This window comes from Rhea americana, unplaced genomic scaffold, assembly GCF_003343005.1.
Source record: "Rhea americana isolate MKP2758 unplaced genomic scaffold, rheAme1 scaffold_39, whole genome shotgun sequence".
Lineage (NCBI taxonomy): Eukaryota > Metazoa > Chordata > Aves > Rheiformes > Rheidae > Rhea > Rhea americana.
Window position 1 is genome coordinate 5,745,937 of NW_028186523.1, and position 20,872 is coordinate 5,766,808.

Consider the following 20,872-nt stretch of genomic DNA (forward strand, 5'->3'; position numbering starts at 1 on the left):
GTACTTCTAAAACACATTAAAAATAAGTCTTACTGAAAACACTACATAAAATAATATCATTTCTTCCTAGAAAAACATTCAATTATTTTTGAAGTTAGTGACAAGACTATTATGTACAAAAAGCAAAAATCTAAAAAGTAGATGAGTCATCAAATTGTAAGAATGAAAAATAATTTCTTCAGTGGACTATACTTTTTAAGTAAGGATGTAAAGAATGTAACAACTATTCTTTTTCCTTAACTATAGAAAGTACTGCAACTCTTCAAGTTTGTAGATGAGTACTAAACTTTAGATCTTACAGACCAAACACAATACAATCACTGTTTAGAAGACAAGGACAGGCACTGACTTAAAGCTATTGCTTGGATACTGCAACTCTACTGGGCTATTTTCAAGGTGACTTACAGAATACCATTGTTGGGGACAATACATTTACTTGCCTGTTTATTTGGTGTGTTTTTGCTTCTTTACTTTAATATGGGTAAAGCAAATTAATAGCTTATACTGTATTAATCAGAAATATTACTAACATTTGAAAGTAAAATGTTTGCATTTAAGTGTAATCCTAAAATTAACATACTACTTTGTTCTGCTTCATTGGACAAGGGGCAGAATGTCTTTTCAATGAAAAGATAAATGCACAGGAGACATATATAGAGACCTGTAGATGCACATTCACATTTTGGCTATGTTTTCCTTCCACTTATTTCAGAATTCAGTAACAAATTTTGTTGGTCTTAGMTGAGAAAGGTCCTTGCCTGCTAAGCCTAAAACAATCTCAACTTCCAGCATTAAGAAAGAAGCTGCTCTACAATCAGAAAGGACTGTGCTAGGAAGGAAAGGCTAATTGGTCTTGAAAGCAACTGTCCTGAAAAGTAGCATTAGGAAACTGTGGGATGATATTAATTCAAACTCTAAGGTGAATGCAGCCAGTATCTGAGCTGTAAAACAAACTCAAATGGAAAGACCCACGCTATATTTTTGTAAATGTTTATATAGGTGTTCAAACTGAACTCTAAAATCTGAGCTATCAAGGTCAATGAGACTGCTCTCAARATTAAAAAAAAAGTGTTAGAAAAAGTTTGGAAAGAAGAGGTGGCAGGAGGCTTCACAAATACTTTACATTTCTTGTGGTTTCTTTGACATAGTTTCATTCAAAATAAAAATGTGAGAGGCGGCTCAAAATGTGCTTGTCCATATAAAGTGAAAACGTTTCCTGTTTTGACTGTATTAGCAAATTGCATATCACAAACACTTTATTCCAGTTGCATGTAAAGAGGTAAATTTTCCTAATTTCAGCCGATGCTTCTTAAGTAAAACTTCTGCAGAAATCATAAATAAAAAAAAGTATGTAAGTGGTAAATTTTTACCCTAATCAGTAATAATTTTAATGAAAAGCTACACTTTCTAGCCAAAAGGTTAACTTTCAGCAGAAGTTTTGAATAGTCAGTTACTAAGTTATTTGCAGATCTATGATTTATGAATGTGTTTTTCTTATGGGGGAAAGAGACTAATTTTTAACAGTATTGTTTCTTTTCCAATATACAACAGATAGAAGGGAACCACTGACTATATACATTATCCCAGACTAGCAAGGCCTGGACAAAAGATGTATTTAGGTTATTTTTCCAGCACAGGGAAAAATACACTGCCACTAGCACAGGTATCAAGAAGAGGAACTGCAGGTCAATGACAGCAACTGGAGGGATCTAAAAAAAAAAGCTGAGAAAAAATGAGTCATTAGTATGACCGAGAGAGATGGCTCTGCATCACGTGTAAACAAGGTCTCTACTCGTGTTTGCTACTTTTTTAGCACTTGAACAATTCTTAAGATGATGGCTTGAGACTTGAAAGATGGTTTTAACTCCCCTCTCCATTACGCAGATCCTGGATGGCTTTGAGCAAAATATTTCTCATCTGAATAAGGAGGATAAGAATAGTAACACTTTCTACCTCAAAGGGCTGATTGTGAGAATAGATTGGTTGCTCTGATGCTACAGCAATGTATCCAAGTAAGTTTTAAAAGAATTTTGAAAACAAAATAATCAGAATTCCATTATTTTTAGATGACCATAATTCAAAAATCTATTTTCAACAATCATAACCTGTATGCATGTATGCAAATAATTTCTGAGTGATTAGCCTTAGAAATGTGAAGAATACTTATTGGAAAATACTTCAGAGAGTTGATAGAAAATGGATTAAGAGGAGATGAGCAAGTTATTAAATGACCTACACAACAGCTTCCCCGTTGCAGTAAGAGCAATGACTTCTACATTGCTTAGTGTGATGCCTTCAAAATGTCTACAGCAAAGCTCTAGTTTRAAAAGTGACTATGTAAAAATAGCACTTCCTACTCAGCAGATCTGTTCCTGTGTACTTTAGTGGGGAGAGGAAAAAAAAGTATCAGCACATGTCTTCACTGCTGAGCTAACATATCTCTGGGAAAAGAAACTGGATTATACTTCACTTTATGCAACATCATCAAAATCGCCAACTTAAAACTAACATAACTGGGCAAAGCCCATCATTTCAAATTGTGTCCTTTGAAACTAGACCTGCATAACCTAATTATCTTCAGCTGAATGGAAATGAGTGAAATGAAAGAAAAATAATCCTTCAGACTGAAAAATCATTATTGGATTTCTTCCAGTTTCCTATCATCATCCAAACTAATCAAGTTATTTCTCCCCCAAGTGGAAAATGAAAAGAAAGTGGGAGATAATGATGATTCTTTTCTTAAATATTTGGCAGGTAATTTCAGAGTATGGTGCCCATATAAGTTTCAAGAGGTTATATAAGGACTTCAGAAGGCTAACAGTACGATAACAGCTGCTAGCACAGGGATGTGAGCAATGCAAAAATGAGATTCGTGTAGTCTAGCCAGCCATTTTCCAGGGATGTCAGACTCTTGAGTGATGGAGTAGGTTTTGCCACTATCAACTGTCTCCTRTTTTCAAAGGATTAATGTTTCACAACAAACGTCCCTCTCTCAGCCTTTCAAAAGAAGTCACTGTGCTCACTCTCCCTTCCCCCCCCCCGATAAGAGCAGATGAAGATGCTCTAGTGCTTTGTTTTAGTTTTTTCAAGTACAATCTTTAACATTAGAAAATGCATACTTAGTATCTGTCTAGAAATATGAAAGGTTACTTTGATCATTTTTGCCATTTATATACTTGTTAGAGAAGAGCATATTTACATCTTTAATATTCAGCTAATCTACAAAAACTTCTTTGATCARATAGGCATGCTATTTATCTGCAAAAACTGTGCCAAAGACTCATCTCTAGATAGTCTAAYGTGTGAAGTGATGAATTTGTTTTCAACTCTTTTGCAGAATGCCTTCTATTTTTCACTTTGGATTAAAACACCTACCCTTTTAACAAGTGGATTGCATCTCTCGATCTATCTTTAAATAGAAAAGAAATGATATCAGAGTGATTCCCTTAGGCTTTTGCCTGACATTTAACTACTCAGAAAACTTCTGAGAAAGGAGAACTAATGACATGATGCTTGCAGACACAATCCTTCAGACAAACAGAAATGGCTAGGTATTTCTTTTCCGTATCTGTGACATAAGTCATTCCAGTGGGCCTTATAGCCACAGGCCCTGAAAGCCCTCCTCCGTCAGCTCCCAGAGCTGTGCAACTTAGAAGCTTCACTGGCTAGAACTGCAAGTTTTGAGGTAGGACTTCCACACTCATTGCAAATGGTCACACACAAGAAGATTAACTTTTCAGGAAACAGAACCTGGATTCAGATCTGTTATATCAGCTTTAGACAAAGGCAAATCCCAGTAAAAAAGCAATAGATTTCTGTGATCAAATTGTGTTCTTACAAAACATGCTCTCCAAGCAATGACTGGGCCTGTAATTCTGCTCTTGGTACAGAAAACGGCACCAAGCTTTCTCTTCCAAAAAACTCTTTCCCCAAATGAAAATCCATCCAAGAATATTTTAATCAATAAAAGAGTGAGAGTCAAACTGCATAATAATTCTTTTATGTATTTAGAACATAGTATTTGCTTTGAACCTCAAGCTGAATCTTGGAGCCCCTTCAAACATGGTCTGTCTGCATATTTACAGAGAAAGTACTGGGTATTCTTTTTCATATGGTACCAGGYATTCAAACAATAAAGAGTTAACACATCTGGCAAGCAAGGTATACAATCTGATAAGCAAACCGGAATATATCTGGAGTCACCATCAGCAAAGGACTTCTATTTTACCATCCTAAAATTGAAGTGCCATGATAGAGCCTTCTCAGAAAAAAACTGCCAGAGCTGCAGTCCTGCCAGAATTACTCCAGCATTTTTGCAGAATATTCCTTAAGATACACACATCTGGGAGCAGGTGTACTGGTGGACCCTGTGTGCATGCAGCTCAGGTATGTTAGAGCTCAGTAGGCTATGCTCCATCTATCAGTAATATAACTCATTAAGGGTACTCAGGTGTTGAAAGAGTAACTGTGTACAGTCTTGTATTGGTGTGAGACGTACCTACAACTTATTTAAGGAAGGATTGCAGTTTGTTATCATGTAAGATGCAAAACATATAATAAGAATATTAAAGAGAAACATTTAACTATAGAAAAATTGATCCTTACATATCATAAAAATAGTTTGGAGATTGTAAAGCATCTTTTCTAAACAATTACGAAATTGGGAAACAGTAGAACGTACTACAGACATATAAGGAATATTCTTAAAAACTTACAAACAGGTAAAAATAAATACAGTCTTCAGTGAGATGATTTTTTAYTTTTTTTTTTTTTCAAAATCTCTAGTTTTCCTTTCTTTTTTGGTTTTAATCAGAAGACACGTTTTCTTTGCAACAATGTTTTTTTTTTACCTGAGACAAATTTGTGGAAACAGATTTACTGAGAATAATTTTGACACTTTTCTGGCAACTGTCAGTGCTGCCTGGTGAAAGCAGCTAAATTTTGCTGTAGATGAGATTTACAAAAACACATGAAAACAGTTTCTGAATTCATCCAAACMTCATCCCCATAAAGACTAATCTAAACAGAAATGTAAGTATTGTAATTTTTAATTACAGCAGGAACTCCATTTGGTATATAGTACTCACAGTTTAATATTAAAGTATTATTTTTTCCCCAAGGAAAAAAATAAAGACTTCAAATGTTGATTCCAAGTTTTATTTTTAAAGATGCCCATACTGGAATTCTATCATCTATTTTTTTCAAAATTGCATGTAGAGTGATCTGCTTCCAGTGATTTCAAGTTGAAGATTAAAAAATCTGGAGTTTTCAATCTATTGAATAAAGAAAAAGAAACAGCAGCGATTTCTGCTGTGTCCAACTTCCAATGACCAGTCACCAGCATGTAAAAGACAGGGTGCAAAGAACAGCTAAGGACTCTGTCTCTGCAAGTCCTGAACTGTAAATCACTCCTTTGTCTTGTAAAAATTTAAGGCTCAAGGCTTTTGGTACGAAAGCAACCAGAAGACATCACCAGTATTTTGATGAGGCTGCATTGTGTGGTGATGATTTGCACTGTTTAAACTAGGTTCCTAGAGCTAACTCTACAAACAATTTGCATCCTACAAGGTAATTCGACAGGGACTTTTAAACTGTATATATCTGACAAAACTCATCTTCAGTGCAATGCTTTTTATATTTCCAATCTTGATGGTTCATCTCTCAAATGAACTTTTGGAAGCTTCTTATTCAAATTCTTCATAGTATAACCAGTTAAAAGGTGCTTCAGATGACAACTTAATAACAGCTGATCTTGTGAAAAAAGAATACAACAAGATGACAGGAAATTGGAGTACTATTCTTGGTATTCCATAGCTTTTTTTTTTTCTCATTCTGAGAAATTTGTTTAACCTTACTAAGCCTCATTATATTCTCTATAAAATAAGGATAATGATACATACTTATTCTACAGAGATCTAGGAAGATAATTATCTTTATATTGAAGGCTATGGGAATGAAAAGTATCATTATTTCACTGTTATTTAATTGTGTGAAAATTATCTTCCAACTTATATTAAAGTCTTTGGTATTAAATATAAAAAGACTGAGTAGAAGTATTCAATGCCATAGCCCTTTACTTTCTCCATGGGTGAAGGTGTTTGTATATACCACTTGATTGGTAGTTCCAGATCCTTTTTGAGAAACAGAGATGATTTTCTCTTTGTAGGAGGAAGAATCCCTATCAAATTTGTATTTCCTATTTAGCTCAGGTTCTTCGTGGCCATCTTATTATGTTTCAGGTTTTAGAGCTTTTTGGCTTTGCGAGCATTATAAGGCTGTTCTAGTAATCATGCTACAAAGAATAATCATCTAAAAATAAGCTAGAAGGCCAGTCTCTCTGATGTTAATGTCCCATTGGAAGGGTAACAATAGTAGGATGTTGGCTAACTACAAATCTCTCTGCACCTTTCTAATAAACTTTCCTCAGTACAGTGATAACAAAAACAATGCTTTTCAAAGCAATTTCTAATGTTAAATATGATTCCTATTTTAGGACAAGTCCAAACCAGTGACCATGTTTCCCAAAGAAATTCTTGTAAAAGCAGAAGAGTCGTGTCAGCATAAATTTTACCACATCAACACCAGAAAATCAGAGGCTATTTAATCTATTAAAATAGAGTGTTTTGATAGGTGAGATATATAGGTAGATGTAACAATAGAAACATCTAATGACATCCTTTGCTCCCAAAGAATTTACGGTCTAGTATTAGGCATTAAGATCTTGAGTGTATTAAGCCCTGGTGACCTTTTTTGCAGGGGAAGAAGAAGAAAAGTAAGATCTGTGTACGTGRTGAGGATATTAGAATAACCCTAACAATATTTAGAGGGTACTTAAATAAGAAGCATCAAGGAAGTTTACCCAGGTTCACATATTCACACACACACACACGCACACATGTGTATGTGCGTGTGTATTTATACAAAATAAGTTTATATGGCTTCATATAGRTATTGAGTAAGTTGATTTGAAATTTGGGGAAATGGTTATAACAGATCACATTTACTAGGAAAATTTACATTGTGATTCACCAATCAGCGTTACTCGTTTGCTAGGTCTTTACTTTACTGTGGCAAAATGAAGAGTACATTTCATCCTCTTAGATGTCTTCAGACATTACAGTCCCCTGCAGCTCTGAGTCACAAATCAAGTACTTTTTACAGCATGGATTTTCAGTATCTGACTGTGTTCTAGCTCTCAAGTTTTGATTGTGAGGAATGGTGTAGCTCTACTGCAGTAGCTAAATTAATTTAAAAAACCTACTATAACCATACACATATATTTTATTTCTGTTGCAATTCAGAAAACAGATCTGCTTGTGATAAGTTAATATCAATGTTCAGAAGGGGTCAGAGTATGAATTAAATAAAAGTTCTTTAAGACTGTTCTTATAACCACAAGAAAGAAAAACTACTGCTATCTTCTGAAACAATCTTGCCTAGCTGCAGGGGACAATGCGAGAATAAAGAAAAGTAATACATTGACTTTATTATTGACAGTGATAGCAAAGATCGTGACAAATAGAAAACCAAAGCTGTGTCACTGGGTCACTGTGCAACAGCAGTACAGCCACATTGTACAATGTATTGAAGCTTCCCTGACAGATAAGGTCTAAAAGGTCCAAAAGTTCTAAGCAAGAAACCACAGAAATTTGCAGATGACGCAAAACTGGGAGAAGTGGCTGATATACAAGATGGTTGCACTGCTATTCAAAGTGCATAGCAGTGCTATGCACTGCTATTCAAAGAGACCTTGACAGGCTGGAGAAATGGGAAGAGAGGAACCTCATGAAGTTCAACAAAGGGAAGTACAAAGTCCTGCACCTACGGAGGAATAACCCCATGCACCWGTACAGGCTGGGGTCAACGAGCTAGAAAGCAGCTCTGCAGAGAAGGACCTAGGGGTCCCRGCAGATAGCAAGCTGAATATAGGCCAGCAATGCATCCTCATGGCAGAGAAGGTCAATGGTACCCTGGCTGCGTTAGAAAGAGTATTGTCAGTAGAATGAGGGACGTGATCCTTTCCCTCTGCTCRGCACAGGCGAGGCCACATTTGGACTGCTGTGTCTAGTGCTAGGCTCCCTCAGTACAAGAAARACATGGAGCTACTGGAGTGAGTCCAGTGAAGTGTCATAAAGATAGATGATGAAAGGCCTAGAGCATCTCCTGTAAGGAGAGGCTGAGAGAGCTGGGAATGTTCAGCCTGAAGAACAGACAACTCACGAGGGATATCTTATCAATTTATATAATATCTGAGGGGAAGGTGTAATAAGGACGGGGACAAAATCTTCTCAGTGGTGCCCAGTGACAGACGAGAGGCAATGGGCACAAAGTGAAGCATAGGAAATTCCACCTGGACACAATAAAATTGTTTACTATGAGGGTGATTGAATAAGGGAACAGGTTGCCAGAGAGSCTGTTAACTATCTATCTTCGGAGATACTCAAAATCTGACTAGACATAGTCCTGCGCTCTAGCTGACCCTGCTATGGATGATTTCCAGAGGTCTCTTCAAACCCCAACTATTCTGTGATTCTCTGATTTGTAAGGATTTGGTATAAGTTTATTGAGCAATGTCTAAAGCCTCATAACAAAAAATAAGAACTTTTAAACCAGAATCCAAAAAATTGCACCATTCATAAAATTATTCAGAACAGCTATTAAAAGTCTATGATGCATCTTTCACTGTGACTTTCCAAAATCTATTTCTAGTCTGTTATTCCAGAAAATACAATGCTCCTACTCTGTCCTCTTCCTAGCAGAGATTCAAGAGACAAAAGCAGTTCCTTTTTATTTTTATATTCCTAAATAATCCTCTGAGGATTCTGACAACTCTTTGGAAGGCGAAAGGCTATCATAAAATAAATGAAAAGCTATGCAGTAGCATTCATATAGTATTTTATATGTTAAAAGATGTACATGAACAAAGTAGAGTGTGATTACATAGTTTAGTTGTATGAGGCTTTTTGTTCTGTATATCTGCTTTTACACATCTGTATAACTACTCTTAATACAGAACTACATGAGGAAAACAAACGCCCAGCACGTTAGCTACATGCTTATTTACATGCTGTCTAGTTTCTAGTGGCTTCTAGAGACTYGAAATCATTTGGATGCTACTCTATTCCTATGTCTTAATCTCTACCTTTGTTTTCATTATGGGTTCAATTGTGCTGATATATGCCAGAAATAAAGTGGCTTAATTCAGGTGAATTAAAACACACTGAGAAAAAAGGCTTGGGAACTTTGTGCAGGAAAGGAAGTTCCCAAGCCTCATTTCTCATGCTATAGTATAACTCTTCTAGAGAACACAGGTGTTAAATCAGCAGCACTGTACAATTACTTACCAATTACTTCTCAGTCAAGGTGAGWTGCAAGTGTAAACTTCTTTCATTGATCACAGCTATGTTGATGCCGGTACAGTCTAAAAATGCAAATATAATTGTCCACAGATAGATCTACCTGTGATCATAGAATCATAGAATTGGTAWGGTTGGAGATCATCTAGTCCAACCCTCAAACAAGGGGCCCATACAGGGATCGAACCTGCAACATTGGCATTATTAGCACCATGCTCTAACCAACTGAGCTAAGACTTCGTGACCCTGTCTACAGTATACTTTCAGATCTATTTTTTTCTACAGGAAAAGTGTTATGTGGAGGACTAAAATACCTAAAAATTAGCTAGATTCTGATTTTTAAAGAGGGAAAAATCAACAAACATAATTAGTGGGCATTCTATAACATTAACATATTGTTACCTATGCATTGTGAAACATTTTCACAGGAGTGCAGAGATTCTAACTGGTTATATCTCCAAAACTGTGAAAAAAGCACAACTATTTAGTTATTAAATAGCTTGTTCCTTGAGAGAGGAAAAAACTATTCTTGCATTTCTGCCCACTTTAGCAGCAGGGAACTGCCATATAAAAGTAAATGTACTACTTAAATAATGATTTTTCTTTAATATACTGAGATATTAATTGTTCCAGGATCAGATTCTGCCATTGCTGTTACATAGTATAATGCAGACAGAATACATCTATATTGCTGTCTCAAAGTCCATTTAACACTCTTCTTATCACTTAGAGGCTTAACATACACACAATAAGAAACACCTGTAGGCATACCCTTACACTTACATGTAGTCCCACTGATTTCAGGCTCCTGTTTTACAGGATTAAAAGTTGCTGACTTTAGCACAGTAACTTTCACATTATCCCCCCCCCAAAAAAAAAAAAAGAAAAAAAAATCAAGAAAATGTTCCTCTTTCCTGCAGGTTTTTGTGTAATTCTATGAAAAAATAGAAAGAGGTAGAGTAAAACAGTTAAAGGCATTCAATCTCTGTCAAGATTTAAAGATATTTATTGCCTATAATTTGATTATTTAGGTTTTTATCTCTTTGAGTTAGTAGAAAATTGAGAACTGTCAGGAATCAGGCTGATACAATTTTCCATGTGATTTAAAGGGTGGAGACTTAAAGACATTTATTCAGATCTTCTGGAGTAAAAAATGCTCAGTCCTGTGGCTGCATGTTAGAATGAGAACATTTTAACAAGATCTTCCCCTATTAGCAATGTGCAATAAAATGAAAATGCTGGCCTCTGGCATTTAGTCAAGGCTTACAAAAACAGTGTTCTGCTTATTTGTCCTTGTCTTGCATGTTAAGATGTATGCATTAKGCCAGATAAAACAAATTTAAAAGATCACAAACCTATTTGTTATCACAAGGGTCAGCTTTGTCATTTCTACAAGAGACTAATGCCTGTTCAAAATCATCTGAAACAATCAGAAAACTTTTAATTTGGTGTACCTTAAATATGACTAATCAGTACAACCTTAATCTGTTGATTATACTCTGCACTAATGCATTCACTGCAAASGTTGACCTGCCAAGTTATGTCTTGCAAGACATCTGTTTGGGCTTGATCCTTTGAAAAGCTCAGTGTCAGSGCCACGTGCACTAACAGGCCTTAGCGGCCCTGACCAGCCTCACCTAGGGCCTCCATCCACACCTCCTGCCCATGGCCCTGGAGCTCCATTTAATCTCAGGCCTGCATCAACAACCTTCATCTGATGCATGCTGTAGGTGTACCTACCGTTCTCCGCCCTGTTGCTGGATTGCTTTTTGGATTTCCTAGATTGATCTTGGACCTGGCTTGTTGCCTTGCTTTTGCCTGTTGATTGCTGGACTGTTGATAAGGCCTGCTGCAGTCATCATCCTATTCTGCTCATCTGACTGCAGTGGGACTGTGCCTTGCCAGTAAGGACACCACTAGGTTGTGTTGTGGCCACCCTCAGCTCCTGATTTGCCTTTCCTTAGGGAATAGTTCTGCTTTTGYTGCTCCTTGATACTTGGTGGCCATCATTTCTGTCAAAAGTGCATCTCTTTTAAAAAAGTCAGGCATTTGAAAATACTCAGTATATCACATAAATCCTTTTTTAACATGAGTGGTGGAGCCCAAGTCTACCATGTTCACTATCAGCATATTTCAGTTATATTACCCTCAGCATCTTTTTAAATTTTCTTATCCTTCTTTACCCACTCTTTCTTGTCAGAACGTTTTCAAAGTGTGCCAGTGACATTTCCTCAGTTAGGTAAGCACTGTGATCTAGCTGTACTCTAAACTATGCGGCTCTACATGAAAAAAGTCAAAGATAGAAAATATTTAGAAATTAGCGCTAAAAGAAGCAGCTGCAGAAATGATCAGAGATTTGTATAATCAAAAAAAAAAAAGTTAAAATTTTGAGATTTGTTTTGCTCTATTCTTATTGGCTATTTTCTGCAACCCTCTGTAACTTCTCAGATCCCAGCTGTGTGTCATAACCTTTTTCTTCTGGCTCTCTCATAGTTGTACAACTAGCCTAATGCTTACTACTGCTATATATTTTACTCTGCTTGTCTACTGAACCTCCATTTTAAACCTGCACCTGTCTTATTTATTTAAGTAGTAAGCTTACCAGGAGAGAAATCGTTTACCACTATGGATCCTGACTGTGCTAAGTGTTTTAAAAAATGTTTGTGTTTAGTCTATAGGCACTAAGAGAGTAAATATTACAATATTATCAATGACACTGTCTTATACAATCAATAATACTGTCACATACTTTAATCTTTGTAGAATTGAATAATATTGTTATGTTTCCATGTACTTAAAACACAATTCCCATAGAATTAAAAATACTTTTGGAAGCATACCCGGCTAGCTTTATTGTAAAAGATGACTATTATCCCCATATCTATATATAAATGGTTTCTTTCAGTGCTCCTTACCTTCCTAATCTCTCATTATTTTTACCTTTTTCATCATTACTCCAGGAGCTGGAGGTAAAAGGTAAAACACTTTTTCCAAACAGAGGAGAATACTCATGGCATTTAATTTCTTCTACTATACATCTGACAGAGTACTGTACATTCTAGGGAAGCATTCTGATTAATTGGTTGAATACAGATCTGTTCCACATAGCCTTTACATTTATCCTAACAATCCAGTTTTATACAGTTCACTAAATAATGGGTTCACTCAGACGTATTTACGAAGTTGCACAGGCACATATTCCTAGGACTTAACTATAGGCAACTGCATCATCCAGAAACCAAAAAGCAGCAAAAAATAGGTGAAAAACCTCTCCAAATTTGGAGAAAAATGTCCTTTTTTTTTTTTTTTTTTTTTTTTTTGGGGGGGGGGAAGCATCAAGAGTTTGGAGCGGTCTAAAAGAAAAGATTATGTTCTTCTATTAAGGCATTTACAAAGCAGTCTGTAGGTTGAATATTAAGCACAAATCTTTTGGCAAGTTTGTGACATCTAATTTTTAATTCCATAGTTTCTCATAAAATGCTTAAATGTAAAATAGTATATACTGGKGACTTAAAGAAAATATCATGCAAACTTTAATGACTGCTGTACAGAAATGAATGTTTCCTTGTCTTTTTGACAATCTCCTTGTAAAGGCTGGTTCTATACCAATCCAAAAGAAGAATAAGTTAGCGTTTAACAATTCAATACCATTCATTTAGAGATTCATGTTTGGCTAGACAAATTAGTTCAGAAAAAATCAYATACAGCTAACCTTCCTACTCTGCGAAAATACTAAATGCATTAAAAAGGAAACTATAAGAAACATTTTGAATTATCTACATATTTACAGCATGTAGATAGCTTTTCTCATCTTTCCTACTTAAAGCAGTACATAAGAAATAGTTTTTCACCCTGCAAGTGGATGGTTGGCCTTATAAGCCTCACATAGGCAAGYTGATTATCCAAAGGAGGACTAATTACAGTATATTATCAGTCCATACACAGAATAGAGGTTCTGTAAGTTAATTGTTAATTTATATCAATGAAATTATATATTGCTCCATACTTCATTAAAAATCTGGCAAAAATGCAGACTAATTCTCAACAGTTATTAATTTCAGAATATATTTTTAGCTATTATTTAAGATGCAAAATAGCTTCTTTTCAACAGTGACTCATTCAAGTGAAGCTCACAGACTGCGTTCAAACTATTATGGTAGCATATAATTTTTCCTCAGACATAAGGGCCGTGTTGCTTCTAAAGAAAAAAGCACCATAAACTTCACAAAATACCCTATTGATTTACACAAAAAAAGACACAAAAAGTCTGTTGTTGACTCACTGCCCACTACAGCTAGGAAAAAAAATCATCATTTTTTAACTGGAGATTGTCTTCCGCTTGCAGTTTACAATCAATGAATAGGACAGAGGTGATAATAGCTGACACTTTCTGCTGACATATTTGTTCTGTATACTAATAAACATCTGAGACAAGCTAAAATTGTTGAAAGCAGAACAATAGAAGAAAAACATTTCTTTTCCCCTAAAGGCTATGGAAAAAACATGCAATGAAAATAAGTATTCCTAATGTTTTGAAATAGAGGAATGGCTTAAAATATCCTATTTTTTTAAAATGCCATTACAGACAATAGGTGAACTTTATCCTTAACATAATTGCCATCATTATCTAAGTTAGGTTTCTATTAACATAACAGTTGTACAATGTGCTTCTAGTTACTTCACTAAGAAAACTAGAAAACAGTAATAAAATACCAATTTTTCCATGATATCAGTGCCAGACCTGTTAAAGAAATGTGYTCTAGAGAAAATAAGTATCACCTAGCAATTTCTTTCAATATATCTTTGAACACAGGCCCCTGTAGCTCCATATTGCTTGTATTGTTCTTTGAAGAAATTATTTTATTCAAAATGTAAAAGACAAATACCTGTCTTGATATTAACTTTATAAAAGATTTTTTTTTTTACTTTTTATCTTGTGTCAACCATTATTTTTGTGCTTTTTAAACTAGGACTTTTTTTGCATAATATGATTAGACAAGATTTTTGTTATGTAATTATCAGTGACTCTAGATCACTGGAACCCTTCCATCTTGTGTTTGTTCCTAACAGAAGAAATTAAGACAAAGGCATGAGCAGTAAATAGGAAAAGTAGCCCCAAGAAGGTCAGAGAACAGATCCTAAGAGACATACCTTCAAACCAATGTTTATGGCCACAGCTCCCATTTAATTTAATTTAATTTCAGACATTCTCATCTTTCACTTAAAGAAGGTATTTCTAACATGTGCTTTCAGTGTTTTAGAATATGACCTGAGCACAACTTATGTTCTGACAGCTAAAGTGATACTTCTGGCTATGTGCCATCCTTTGCACACACTCAGAAATGCTCACAACAATTGCTCTAGGAAACCCGAGTATGCTAACATTGCCCTAGCAGAGGATTTTATGGTAAGTGAAAAAAACTCCTGCACTGTCCTAACTAGATGTATGCAGGTATACAACTTTTGGTGAATACTACTGCTATTCCTGCTTACTCAGGTCAGCAAAAAAGTTTCTGCGTCTATTCTCACATTCCCTCTGATAAAGCGGACAGGAGATGCAATTGCTTAAATAGAGCATTAAGAGCTGYGATATATGGACAGATCATGGGGATCCCAAATAAATAGAAGTGCCTCAAACCCCAACACATTTTAGCTAGAACTAATTCTGTATGCTTAGAGGAGCAGCACTGTGATCCACAGGGTGTGTAACAGTATTCATTTGCTTAATGGCATTTGTGTCTGAAGAGAGTGTATTTCAAAATCTACAGCAATGAAAATCTCAATTCCTAAAACTACAAATGCCTTTGAAAGGCTATAGTACCAATTTACCTCACAGGAAGGGCCAGGAAAAGGATAGTATACAGTACTAAAAGAAAGTTAAAGTTGCAGATGAGTCTTAAAGACCAATAGGAATACCCTATGAAGTAATGTGTCACATAAAGACATGGTTTGGAGTAAAYGATAATTTACTCCTTTTTGAATTAACTAGTTCTGGAGCCTTTAGGAGAGCTTACTCTCATGTTAAGCTTGATAAGCACATGACCRTTTCTGTCTAAGACAGTTATCTGGGGTTTGTTTACCCAAATATCAATTAACAAAGTTWCAGATGTGCAAGAGCTGGCATATGCAGAACTCATCAGTCTTACAGGTGAGATCTTGCAGGTCTCACCTGTCTAAGCAGCACTATACAAATTGACTAAACTCCTTCCAGTGCCAGGTCACATCTGAAAGCAAAGTAGCCACATTCCTGTGATAGGAGATCAAATGAATAATGCACTCAGACAGCCTGATAGTTGACTATGTATTAGTAATGGGGGTCATGATGTGATAAGTGTCTGTGCAGACTAGTCCATTAGAACTTATCTGTGAGAGGGTTGGTGCTGCAGGTGCAATTGAATGGATACAGCTTGACTCTGGCACTGCATGAGAGCTAATCAGCCCTCCTGGGATCTGGAGATCCCAGATACTACTGATCTTTGGAGACAGCATGATGGCTACTTGGATAGATGACAGCCACAGAAAGCACTTTCCAATATCTGGGAGCAAGGAATGCAAAAATAAGTTGAAATGTTTTTAAAGTATGATAGGGAGACCAAACATTAAGGATAAAAGTTGTCTTCCAGCCGTTACTTCGTTACCTTTCTCTCTGTATGACTTGCAACTTCCTCAACAGTACACTATTTTTTTGCTCCGAGATAAGATGTTAATATGGAAGGATTAATTCTGGAAGAGAAGAAAAAGTTGCTGTAGTGTTTCTCCATTTCAGAGCTCCCCTCCTCAAACAGGCTGCACCAATGACAATGCATGATACAGCGTGAAATATATATATGATCACTGTATCCTCTTGATGGAAGTGACACCTCCCGTAGGGAGCAGAAGACAGTATCTGAAATTGTAATGCTGCTTATATGTAACACGCCCTTTCTGCACTACACATATAAGACACCAGTCAAGAAAAAAAGAAAATCCACCAAAAGAGAAGAACTAGGGCAAYGAAAAGAAAAACTAAAAAGATGGGAAAAAAACCCGATGACATAGTAATGAACATATTGTACTAAGACAAGAATATCAGAGGAGAAGGCATAAAAGACAGACACAGGGAATCAACTGCAATATTAAAATGCTTGATATTTAAAGATGAAACAAAAAAGCAAAATGAGATTAGACTTAGGGAAGAAAGTCTAATGAAACTGTAGAACCCTGAGGAAAAAAMMAAMMAAAAAAAAAAAGAGTAACAACTGTAAAGAGAATGAGAAACAGAATGTCATATATCAAAAACTTACACAAATTTGGAAGATTAAACATAAATTAAAATTATTTGAGTGTTCAGTTTAGTTTTTGGTGTGAAGACCTTTTTTTTTCTTGGAAGTAGGAGGAAAGAATCAGCTTCTGATCTCCAAATCAGTCTAACTATTGGACTGAGTGCGAGTTCAGAAAGCAATGGATTCTTCTCATCCTGCTTAGGGCTGCTCATGGCGAAACCATTTGTTTAGAATTCTTCAGTTCCAACTTTTTAAGCTCCTATTGACCGTGCTACATTGGCCATATACTGTCCCTATGATAAGGGTAATATAAGAAACAGAAACAGCAAATATCATTAACTCTGAAAACACAAGTCCTACCATATTTTTTAGGACAGCTTTTGGTTCCTGCTTTACTGCCATAATGGAAGTTGACAGATATTTTAATAAGGAAAAAAGATGAGAAAAAAATTAATTTTGCAAGAGCTGACAACACTGTATGCATCTTTCAGAATTGTTTTGTTCAGTTTATTCAGTTATTTAGACCACTAACAATTGAAATTATTTGTTGAATTAGAAATTTATAATCTTTACATTTCTTGCATTTATTTTAAAAATGACTCTCANTTTTTTTTGGGGGGGGGTTAGCTCTTGTCTGGCTCTGATATAAGAACAAGTACTACTTACCCATATCTCCATATCGTCCCACTCATGCCAATTCATTTCAAAACAGATAGAAGGTCTATAGTTTAAACATAAGTTTAGATTTAGCTTTTGCATCAGGACATCTAATTAAATTTCCATAGTATTTCGGATGTAACTTGTATTCTACATTAGCTCATCTCTATTTTACTACTCTGTTGGGATATTTTTTAMGTGAGCTTTCTGGACTACATGCAGACCCAATACTACATCTTCTTTGCTTTGTTTTTATCTATTTAATTTTATACTTTCCATAAAGCATCAGTTGGAAACATAGGTAACTTTCCATAAACAAGAAATTCTAACTGTTTAGACCCGAGGGTGACCATCAGTTACTTAATTATTTTTTCCCCAAGTTAACTGAACCTCTAAATACCCATGCATTAGTTATAACTTCCTTAACAAAATTTGTTAAATGCTGACACTCAGACACTTCTTCAGAAATTTGACAATAGGGAAAGCAAATGGCAAGTAATCCATGTAACAATAAGATCCATAGATTGAAATGGCTACTTCAGAATTTGCTTCTCTGTCTCTGCATTGGTGCCCTTTTCACACATCCAAAAAACCAGTCAATACAAAATGGGAAAGTTGGAATTAAAATTTACCAGTAAAATCTGGTTTTATTAACTACAGTAAAGAACAAAAATCAGTGAAAATGAAAAGGCTGACCATTTCAAAATGAGAATTTGTAAGTTTTCACTATTTTCTGAAAAGCTAAGTCAACATTCAAATGCACAAGCCAAAACATGAAATAACTGAGTAAAAACACAGCTTAGGTATGTCTTTTATATCTAGCATTGGCTTGCATTCGTTGTTCCAGGGCTAAGCAAGGGAGTACAGAGATTACTACTTGATATAGATAATACTTAAAAAATACCCCAAACCCTCAGAAATTCAACAGAATGTTATAATGTAACTTTATTAGACTGTACTGTAACATAAAAATTATTTAAAAATCTAAAGCTTAGGCAAAAATTTTACAAGGTAAAGCTTTATTAAATTACTAAAGTATCCTGTATGTTTGAAAACAACATTTAAAGACAATAAATGTGCTTTGTATATATTTTCTGTAGCATTGGAAAGTATTTGAAAGTGATTTTTTGGTATCCCAGAACAGTAAGTTGCAACCGACTTGAAGCAAGCAATCTTAAACAATAGYAATAATGATATAACTAGCTTTTAATGTCTGAACTGAGATGTGCAAGAAATACAAACAGTATAAAAAAGTTTCATGTTATCAGGATTACCTTTAAGAAATGTTCTTTGCATCATTCTACTTTTAAGCTACTGGTATTTTTAGGAAGGTCAAAATGCTGTTTTAGTCCAGAGTGCAACTTTTTTCTATGTAAGTAAAAGATTAAATACATAATGTCATATCATGAGAAGTTATCTGGAATAATTTTTTATTATAAACTGCTGTGTATATGTGCTGATTTTCATTTCAGTATGGTAACAGACTCAGTATTTAATGATCACTAGCAGCAAATCTCAGTTTTTATCTGTAAATTAGAAATCTTAAGTATGTACTTCCAGGCATCTGAATGTTATAATCTTGACGAGCAGCACAGAATAAAGACATACTTATTTTGTTTGCATGATCATGAAAAAAGTAACAGAGAATCATGTCAAAGTACTGAAAGAGTAAATACTGCTTAAATCTGCATAGAAAGTAAGAAAACTCCAAATAATAAAGAAGTTTGTGGGGGAGTACACAAGATTAAATAAGCCATTATTTTATGGGAGTGAAAGGATGTTCACTGTGCTGTTCTTAAGTGCTCTACAAAGGTTTTGAACTCAGCTAATTTATACGGAGCTTTGATGGGCCTGTCATGTAATACTTGAGCTGCATATGTTTTCTGAGAATGTTAACTTACACTTAAATGAAAAGAAAGGTTGTCCAATTTATACATATCTCAAATTTAAAATGTTGTGACAGTAAGTATATTTCACATCAAGATGCAGAAGTTACACATTGCAAAAGAAAATATGCATCTTACTTTGGGTTTGATGATGGCTGACAGGGGTTAAATTAGATTTGCAGAACTGTACATGTTTGAAAGCAGAATTTCCTACTAAACCTGAAGAACATTGAGGCTTCTACTTTTTGGCTCCAAGAGAACGACCTGCCCAATCTGATGTGTCTGCTGCAAATGAAAAGAAAATGAAATCAGTTCAAGCATAACATGGTAATTTATGGGGGTGGTAGAAAACACTATTAGAAAATTTCCTCAAAATTAAATGAGCATAATGTGGCATAACTTCTGTCTGGAGTGAATATTGGTATGATTGGTCTTCAGGTAATGAGTGTTGGTCATGTGAGAGAAGATCTAAGGTGAGATGGAAAGGGAAGGAATGGAAAGTAAGATTTTTTTATACACGCAACACGTGGAGAATTACAGATGTTTTTTATATCAATACAAAAATCTTAGCAAAAAATGTGTAACAGTCAGGGCCAGCAGCAATGACTTATTAATGTTATTACCTGAGGACAAGGCTTATTTCGAGGTAAAAATGAATTTATTTGTTTCTTCTCTCCTCTACTTCTCTCATGTTAAGAGCGCATCAGTTAAGTGGTAACATGATGTGTGACTTAAATCTCTCAGTCAATAAAAGACAGAATTATTTCTCATCTTATCCCAGCAGCACTCCTCCCCTTATACTGCCAATTATTTCCACCTTAATTGTTGCTATCTACAATCATTATACGCTAAAGGTACTAACTACTCTTTCCTCACCTCTCCTCTCTCCCTTCCCCCCCAACAGGTAATACTCTCTGCTGGCCTCTTACCAGCTACATTTTTATGTAGTTCATTTCTCATGGCTTTTATTTAGAAATCCTGTTCCACCAGTATTCAAACTTTGGCTAAAACTCAAAACCTGACACCTCTCAGCTCTATTTTGCAAATCCCTCAACACTAAAACCACTACAGTTTAAATTATCATTGTGAATACCACTAAGTTACTGAAGTTGCTGTTTCTATCACTGTAACATCAGTTGTAAATCTTCAKGTTTCCATACCCAGCTGGCAGAAATCCCTAAACACTACGCCTTCTGCCTGATCCGCTGAACCTTCCTGATTCCACAAGTGTGAATATCATCAATTTTCTGACCCTCATCGCCAGCCTTTCTCACTCCTTTCCTCGAAGGAAAACTCATCAGCTAAGACAGCACAAGTCCTGCCACCTGTAAATTTTTGCTTTAGTTCTTCAAAACATCACAAACAGCCGACTTTACCCACCGATTCCCCAGATCTGCCATTTCTCCAGCCTTTCAGGCCAAATATAAGGCGACGACTGAGAAACCTGAGCTGYTTCCCACCACCAAGACAGGCCAGAAACTTCTGATCACCTCGGGCTTCCCCAGTGCCAGTGCGCGGGACCCCTGGCTGCCTCAGTCTCCGCCTGGTCCTGTCCTACCCCCTCCCCTGGATACGGGAACCCCAAATTCCTTCAAGCTTTCCCCGGAATCACGGTAGTTTTTCAAATTATCTCATTTTTCCGCCCCGCCTGTTCCTCCACTGCGTCAGCCTGCTCCCGTTTCCCTTCCGCCGCCGCTCCGGGCAGACAACC

General features: G+C 35.8%; 1 long non-coding RNA gene across 3 annotated transcripts in view; it reads right to left on the reverse strand.

The window, feature by feature from the left end:
- Positions 1-20,866, reverse strand: part of LOC146591070 (uncharacterized) — a 38,714-nt gene extending 17,848 nt beyond the window's left edge. The window contains exons 1-4 of one of the 3 annotated variants that reach the window (XR_014896886.1): positions 19,785-20,866; positions 19,300-19,446; positions 17,285-17,339; positions 9,345-9,459 (exon numbers count right to left, since the gene is read on the reverse strand). This is a non-coding gene — a long non-coding RNA (uncharacterized LOC146591070). Of the gene's footprint in view, positions 1-9,344; positions 9,460-17,284; positions 17,340-18,549; positions 19,447-19,784 lie in introns of all 3 variants that reach the window. The other 2 variants (XR_014896887.1, XR_014896885.1) reach the window with 2 other exon arrangements.
- Between the last annotated feature and the right edge of the window lie 6 nt (positions 20,867-20,872).